Here is an 8,922-nt window from a genome sequence, read left to right on the forward strand (position 1 = left end):
AAATTCTTTTTCACTTAACGCACAATAAAGCTCTGGAATTTGTTGCAAGAGGATGTGGTTAGTGAAGTTAGTGCAGCTGGGTTTAAAAAAAGGTTTGGATAAGTTCTTGGAGGAGAAGTCCATTAATAGCTATTAATCAAGTTGACTTAGGGAATGGCCTCTGCTATTACTAGCATCAGTAGCAAGGGATCTTCTTAGTGTTTGGGTAATTGCCAGGTTCTTGTGGCCTGATTTGGCCTCTGTTGAAAACAGGATGCTGGGTTTGATGGACCTGTGTTCTGACCCAGTATGGCATGTTCTTATGACTGTTTTAACAAAAAGGAGAAAAATTAGTGAAAAATAATTCTCAGATAAAATAAAATAACTGAAAACAAAGGTCTCTAGATATTTTCTACTTTTATGCATGTAAATCCTTTTGACAATTACTCCTTTACTGTGCCAACAGCATTGTTTGATTTTTTAATATTATTATTAGTCTTTGCAGTGACACTGCCTCTGTTTGTGGGAATGTTTTCAATAAAACTTTGCATCTAAAGCAGAAAAACTTCATTGTTCCCCTGCAAGATCCTGAACTGGAGGAAGTTGGGGGGGGGGGAGTTTGTGTTTTACTGCATCCTAATTTAGCCAGGAAGACTGCTTGCAGGATATCACCATTAAAGGACACATTCAAATCAGCAAGGATCCTGTGGGAACAGGCAATGCTTCATATAATTTTCATCTTCTTCCTTCTTGATTGCAGAAAAAGCTGAAATAGAATATGCAGAGAGCTCGGTACTCTCCAGGCCCAAAACATTGCATGGAAAGCTAATCTGGGAGGCCCATCTAGTCTGCCTAATTTACTTCTTGGTGCAGTACCACAAACCCCAGCTGGCTTTTCCCTTCACTTTGCATCTAAAGACACTCTTTGCTTATGCCGTGTTTAATTGAATTGTTCCTGTTTTGGGCTCAACCCCTCCACTGGGCTGCTGTTCCATCTACCTGCCCTCCTGTCCCTGAGGTAATATCAGATGATGTTGCTTGGGTCTACCTTTTTGGAGCCTCATACTGTGACCTCTTGTTTTATGTAGAACTTCCCTTTCTACTGACAAAGGTTTGCTTCTTGTGCATGATTTATACATTTCAGATATTTGAATGTCTCATCATATCTCCCCAGCCTCTCCCCTCTTCTAGGGATACATATTGAGATCCTTGAGTATCATATAAAGCTTTGCCCCCCACCGCATCACAGCACAAGCCACTCTGAGTGTTGTGGGACAACACACCACAACAGATCTTCCTGCCATACTAGGAACAGCAAAAAACACAAACCACTTGGACCTTTTCCAGCCTGGTTTAAACCCCTCCATAGCACTGTAAGTGCTCTAGTTAGCCTAGTGAACAAGCTCCAACTTTGCTTGGACCATGGTCAGACTGCCCATCTGAAACTCATCATCCACCTATTTGAACTTGAGTCTCTCAGGCCCAGTACTAGCTGGCTTCACATCTATCCTCCATAACCAAACTCATACTATTTCCTTTGGACAGACATCTTCTCATCCTCACCCCCCTTACATGTGGTGTGCCACAAGGATCCATCCTCTCTCTAGTTCCCTTCAACATCTACATGGCCCCACTTGGTAAGTTCAGATGATATCCAACTACTGTGTCCTTCTGGGCCCAAACCCAAACCCAGAAATCATTAACCTGAATAAGTGACTTAACGATGAACTCAGACAGGCTACACCACAACAAATTGAAATTGAACCCTCAAAAAATTGAGGTATTATGGCTTGTGGAAGAAAAATGTTTAAACTATGTACACTCAAGAGTGACCTTGGGCCACCAAGCCTGCAGCCTAGGTTTTATCCTGGACTCCCAACTCAACACTGAAGCCCCGATACTAGAAATAACAAAATTTGCTTTCTTCCAGGTGTACCATTTTGTGCCATTTCCGCCTCTTCTTTCATGGCCCTGCCTGTGTGATATCCTGACTAGTCTACAGCCACTCCCTGTACATTGAGCTACCTAAATAATTAAACCAGCATCTACGGCTCATACAAAACACAGCAGCATGAATAAAGTTAAGCGCCAATGCATTTGAGCAAACCACCCCACTCCTGATAACACTACACTAACTTCCGGCACATTGTTGCATCATATTCAAAATCCTGTTCCTAGCAAGGCACCCAAGAGCCTGGTAACACCCTACCTCACCAATCAAATCTCCCTTTACACACTCTCCCAGCCACTGCACGCATTACTTCAAGCTCATCCAGTGATTCCAGCTCCCATGGAAATGCGTCTGAAACACCAGGAAGAGAAGCTTCTCCACAACAGTCCCCACACTGGAAATTTCCACCATTCCAGCTTAGGTTCGCCCCAGCTCTCTTTAGGAAACAAATGAAGACCTGGCTATTTGTAGCAGCCTTTGACCCACAACTGGATCTGTGGGCCCCTCACGAGATGCTGACATCAAAACTTCAGCTTCCAATGACTTGTATGAACTGCACCACCAAGTTACAGGCTGATTCATCTGAACTTGGTAGTGAATGCATTAAGAGAATTATTTCTAGAACAGAGGATAGTGCAGTTTCTGGAATCCGATGAATTACAGGATTTGAGGCAGCATGGTTTCACCAGAGGCAAGACATGTTAGATGTATCTAATCAATTTCTTTGGGTGACCAGAGAGATAGACCAAATGGGGAGTACTAGATGTAGTGTACCTAGATTTCAGCAAGGCCTTTGACATGGTTCCACATGTTAGAAGGCAAAGGTTGACAGTGACTGGAACACCATTGCTTCTCCACCTGCTCACTCCTACAGATCCAACAGTACACACACATTTGCATCCTTGTTTTCCCTACCAAAACCCACTGTTCTCTTTCTATCCTGTCCCTCCAAACATGCGGGCATTCCCATCACATATGTAGAAAGGATCCTAAAGAAGAACAACCCCCGCCAACACAAATCGCTCAGTTGAGAACAAATCTTACGGAGCTTTTCTGGAGTATAATACCATCTGAATAATAACTTGTAACTGTTTTCTAACAACAGAGAGGATATCGAGGTCGCTTGGAAAATAGTAGACCATTCCTCGTTTGTGGGAGAAAAAAATCCTAAATCTTGTTCCTAAGCTCTTATGTGGGTGGATTTGACCCTCTGAGTGACATTCAATAACATATATATCTTAGAAATCATTCCCCTCATATGATCAGCCTGCGAGCAGTAACTTTCAAAAAGGGATTTCTCGTATGCCAGGGATGATCTTGCTTGTATGTCCGCTATGTAATGTTTAATCTGAAGATAGGATAGAAATTCTGAATGTGGGATTTGTTATTTAGATTGAAGAGCACTGAAGGGGATCATCTTTCCATTTAAACATACATGTTCAACGAGAAACAGCCCTCTAGTTTTCCAGGCATTAAGGGACTGAATAGGCATGCAAGGGGTGAACTGGAGATTATGAAAAAGAAAAGTTGAGTGACAGTATGAGGCTGGACCTACTAGTCGATGCTTCCAATTGGACCAGAGCTTTAAAGTATGTCAGGTGGTAGGAGCCGTCATGGGACATGAGTGCCGAAACTAGTTCATTTTTACACTTTGCCTGAGTTCCCAAGAGCCCAGGGACTCAGTACTACCATCTCAAAGGAGAGTAGGAGCCTCTCAACCTGAAAGACCTAAGGACCTATGATGATCACTGAAGGAATGAAGCTTCATTCCTGGGAGGAGGAAGAGGAGGGCTTCAGAGAAGACCAGCAGCACCCATCTGGTGTTAACCACTATGTTATCACCTGGATAGTGAAATTGTGGAGTAACATGTATATATTATATATTCTATTTAGCTGAAGAAAGGTATGCAATATGGGACTGTATGTTAACTGAGTTAAATTGACTGCAAGCCTGAAATTTGGGAGTGAGCTTCTAAACTAGCTTTACAATTGGCAAGGATCAGGAATAAAAGAGAGGATGCATACCAAAAGAAAATATGCACAATGAAATGCTAAGAGAAATCAGGGAAGCTAACCAAATTGGTAGTGCAGTAAAAATTGGAGATTTCAATTACCTTCAGAAAAAACGTTGTATCACAATATTTATATTTAGATATTGTCAATAGTTAAGTGAATCAGAGTGAGGTGTAGGCTATGTGTGAGAAGATAGTACAGAGCATAAAGAGAGTGATGGGATCACACGAGCAGTGAGTCAGGGAATCAGAGTGGTTGTGGGGTGTGAGGGAGGGGATTGGAGGTGGGGGTTGTAGAATGAGCTGATCAGAGGTGGGTCCGTGGGAAGAGTGATTGAGGAGATCAGAGAGGCTTGGAATGAGGGGAATGGAGAAGCATAAAGGAAGGGATCAGTATTGAGAGGAGGAGTGTGGGTGAATCCTGCCTCCCTTTCCTGATCCCTAGGTCCCCTTTCCCCGGTCTAGGATCTCCTCCCCCATCCTGGATCCCCCTTACATCACCTCCACTTATTTCCTTTCTCTCTGTTCTATTATTCCTTCTATCTCCCCCTCCTTCTGTGCCCCTGTCCTCCTGTGCCCTTTACCCCTTCTCCATTGATCTTCTCTGAGATTGCCTCTCTCCTTATCCTTCAGATCCCTTCCTCTTTTGTCTATGCTCTCATCCCTTCCCACCACCTTCACCAAGATCCCTTTCCCCAAAACTATAACCAAAAAAATTAACTGGACATAGAAATGTCAGAAATATACTTTATTTTTAGAATGTAAAAAAAAAAGAAATTACGTTGTTAAAATGCAAATATATGCAAAACTGAGCAACTTTGCCACATAATTGCCACAAAATTTTGTTAAATCTGTCACAGAATTTGCTAACTTTTGCTACAGCGTCTTGAAAGATGTTCCACGTGAAACCAGAGGCACTGACTATAACATTTACACAAATTTCAGGCAATCTTACATGCATACTTTTTAAAATGGAAAAGTATGCACATAAGTGAAACCCCTCCCCCATCTCTGCCCCCAGGGATGCCTCTGTTCAGTCCGGGGATACTTGTGCACAAACAAGACATATGTGAGCAAGTTTACCCAATACTGAGTGGGCAAGCTCTTAAAAGGCCATTTCTGCGAGGAAAGAGCTGGTTTACCCACAGAAAGGCTTTGGAAAACCATCCTCGGTGAAGACAACTTTGTAATATTGCAGGTAACATCTGCGGCAGCTGCGCGCATAAGATGCACCAAGTTTCAAAACAAAGTTATGCGCATAAACTGGCTTTGAAAATCATCCAAAATAATATACACAAAGTTACACCTGTTCTTTCCAGACTGTAAACTTGTGCATGTTATTTTATGTGCATACTTATTAAATGTGAAGTACGAGGATAAATCCAAGCCCCGGCTCTTTTTCCCAGAAAACCCATTTTTGGTGCGCATTTGGGTTACGCAATTTCATAACAAGTCATTAACACTCATAAACCCATGCTTTATGTGCATAAAATGTCTTTGAAAATCACCCTCAGAACAGCTAGAACATGGTGAACAGTATTCAGGGCCGGTACCTCCATTAGGCAAACTAGGCGGTTGCCTAGAGCACCAACATTTTGGGAGTGGCAAAATCTCACTGGCGAATGGCCCAAAGGGATGACGTGCCCGATCCAACACCACCACTGTCCTGAAGCCACTGCCACCGGTAGGAAGGAGCTGCTGCCAATAGTTAAGTTTGGTTTGGGGAGGAGGCTGCACGACTGAAGGTTCGCCTAGGGTGCCAAATACTCTTGAGCCGGCCCTGGCAGTATTTAGTAGGTTAGGCAGCCTTTAAAACTGTTTAACCAACTGGGCAGGAGAGTTGATGGTTCTAAGAAGGGCTTGGGGGTTAAGAGAGGATGAGCTAGAGGGATGCAAAAAAGGGCTGGCGAGAGGACTGGGGAAGGTGAAAGGAACTGGGAGATGTACAAATGGATCAGCCAGTTGGGAGGAGGTTGAGAGAGGGGGGGGGGGGGGGGTGCTCTGCTGTAGTGCAGTGAAGGTGAAAGTGGAGTGATTGATGATGAGAGACCGCACCCCTGGTAATTTGTTTTTGTTATCCTCTGGGGTCATGTAAATTTCAGGTGCTAAAATGGGGTCACATCAGCTAAAGGTTTGGGAAGCCCTGGTCTATGGGGTCCTCAGGATAAGTTTAGGAAGCTCTGCTGCTTAGACTTCTCTCTCAGTTGTTCATGGTATGCTATTATACTGATACAAGGTGGAAACATTTTCTGAAAACTTGGGCACCAGCCTAAACTTTTCAGAAGCTAATGCAGAATTGTTTTCCCATAACTCTTTTTTTTTAGCTTTTACTCTGTTTTGTCTGAACTTTTTGCTTATGTAGCTCATTTAAATTTGTATCCTTTTTTTTTTTTTTACTTATTTTGTTACGGAGGAAAGACTAGTAGTGGACCCTTGGGCCGGCCTGATGGAGCGACGGCTCCGAGGATGGTACGGAGGCCGGGAGGTGGAACACAGCTGGTGTGGAGGAAGAGGAGCTTCACCCTGGAAACCAGAGACCCCCCCCAGGAGGAGCCCGTAGGGGTCCGGGTCTTTGGGACTTAGGAGCGTGGCAGCGGAGAGACGTAGGAACGATCCAGTGGTCGAGGCTGGCTGAAGACTAGAAGAGTCGAGGTGAGCCGAGGTCAGGAGCCGAAGAGACAAGCCGAAGGAGCAGGAACTGGAGCAGAGCAGGACCAACAGGAACAGGAGCGGATCCGGGTCAGCGGGATCAGGAGCAAGGCAGGAACAGCAGGATCTGGAGCAAGGCAGGAACGTCAGGAACAGCAACTAACACTCTCAAGGAGCGACCTCGTTGCAAGGCAAAGCAGAGGAGGCAGACGTCAGCTTAAGTATCCTGCCGGCGTCTGACGTCAGCCAGAGGGCGGTTCAGCACTTCCAGGTGCTGGACCTACAAAACCCGGGCCTCGCACGCACGCGTTCCCCAGCAGGAGGAGGAGTCAGCTTCAGGCCTCGGCAGCGTCTCCCTTGTGGAGACGCCGCTGCCATGCGGCCAGGCAGGCCTCGGGGTTCGCGGCTCCCGGCGTGGCAGGAGGGCCCGGAGAGCAGGTAAGGACCCGGTCGCTAGCTTAGCGACCGCAACATATTTTGAGGTAGATATTCAAAGCGAAATGTCTAGATAAGTTAGCTGGATAAGACTTATTACTGGCATCAGTAGCATGGGATGATCTTGGTGTTTGGGTAATTGCCAGGTTCTTGTGGCCTGGTTTTGGCATCTGTTGGAAACAGGATAAGGGCTTGATGGACCCTTGGTCTGACCCAGCATGGCAATTTCTTATGTTCCTATCCAGCTAACTTAAAAGGGATATTCAGCAGCACGACTATGCTACTGAATATCCCAGCTAACTTTATATTCCAGCTAATTTTATCCTGCTAACTTCAGACCTATTATTGAATAGGTCTATCTGATCTGGTAAACTTAACCTGATAAGACTGAATATTGGTACTTATCCAGCCAAATTAACCAGATAAATAACTCCTCCCCGAAAAATCCATTTCCTGCCTACCACTTAGCCGAATAAGTGATAGCTGCTAAGCATGACCAGATATTCAGCAGCTTAGCCAACTTAAACCCAAAATACAGAAATAAAACTAACAAGATAAATCATAAATACTTCTTTCTCAGGTGCCTCTAAAACTCTTTAACAGTCATGAGCAGAAATTAAACTCAGTAACTTGATATTTAAAAATGCTTACTCCATGTCGCTAGCATAAGAACATAGTTTAAAATCTTGGTAATAAAGCTCATTGAAAAAAAAAAAGGAGTCAAACATTTTGTGAAATATCTGTGCATTTTTTTTTATTCATTCTAGTAACGACTTCCATAAACATGGCCTCCTACGACAAAGGTCCTTACCCTACTTTCCTCAAGACGGGCCTAACGGACCGAAGGAATTGAAAACAGATTTTGAGATGACGATCGTAGGGTGCGGATTGGACAGTAGATCTTTAAAAAGAGAACTAAAACAAGACGGGGCCAAATTATTAATGGACTTATAGAATGCAGTTTTAAACTTGATTCTCCACGTTGTTGGAGGCCAATGCAGTTTTGCAAGTGTAGGGAAAATGTGTTCTCCAATGTTACCTCCTCTTACTAGTAGGGCGCAGCACTCTGGATTAACTGCAGTGCTTTAATTGTTGATTGAGAAAGCCCTGTCCGATGTAAAGAATGCTGCAGTAATCAATCACAGAAATAGCCATAGCATGGACCACTGACCTTAAATAATTCTTTGAGAGAAAAGGTTTAGTGTGGCATAACAATCTCAACTTATAAAATGCATTATGTACCAACACACTGATCTAGGATTTAAATGAGAGAGTAGAGGTCACAAACTTTAGTTGGTATATTAATCTGAGAAGGAGGGTTATTAGGAGAGTAACGTGATAAAAATACGATTTCTGTCTTTTTAATATTCAGTGATAATTTCTGTGAGGTTAACCACTTCTTGATTGATCGATCTGCAGTAGCAATGCTGGACAAAACTGATACATAAAACTGTATATCGTCCACAAACAGAAGGTACAGTGAAGGGCGACCAAAATGATAAAGGGGATGGATCAGCTCCCCTATGAGGAAAGACTAAAGAGGTTAGGACTATTTAGCTTGGAGAAGAGATGACTGAGGGGGGATATGATAGAGGTCTTTAAAATCATGAGAGGTCTAGAACGGGTAAATGTAAATCAGTTATTTACTTTCAGATAATAGAAGGACTAGGGGGGCACTTCATGAAGTTAGCATGTAGCACATTTAAAACTAATCGGAGAAAGTTCTTTTTCACTCAACTTACAATTAAACTCTGGAATTTGTTGCCAGAGGATGCGATTAGTGCAGTTAGTGTAGCTGGGTTTAAGAAAGGTTTGGATAAGTTCTTGGAGGAGAAATCCATTACCTGCTATTAATCAAATTTACTTAGAAATTAGCATCAGTAGCATGGGATATAC

This window comes from Rhinatrema bivittatum, chromosome 4 (assembly GCF_901001135.1).
Source record: "Rhinatrema bivittatum chromosome 4, aRhiBiv1.1, whole genome shotgun sequence".
Lineage (NCBI taxonomy): Eukaryota > Metazoa > Chordata > Amphibia > Gymnophiona > Rhinatrematidae > Rhinatrema > Rhinatrema bivittatum.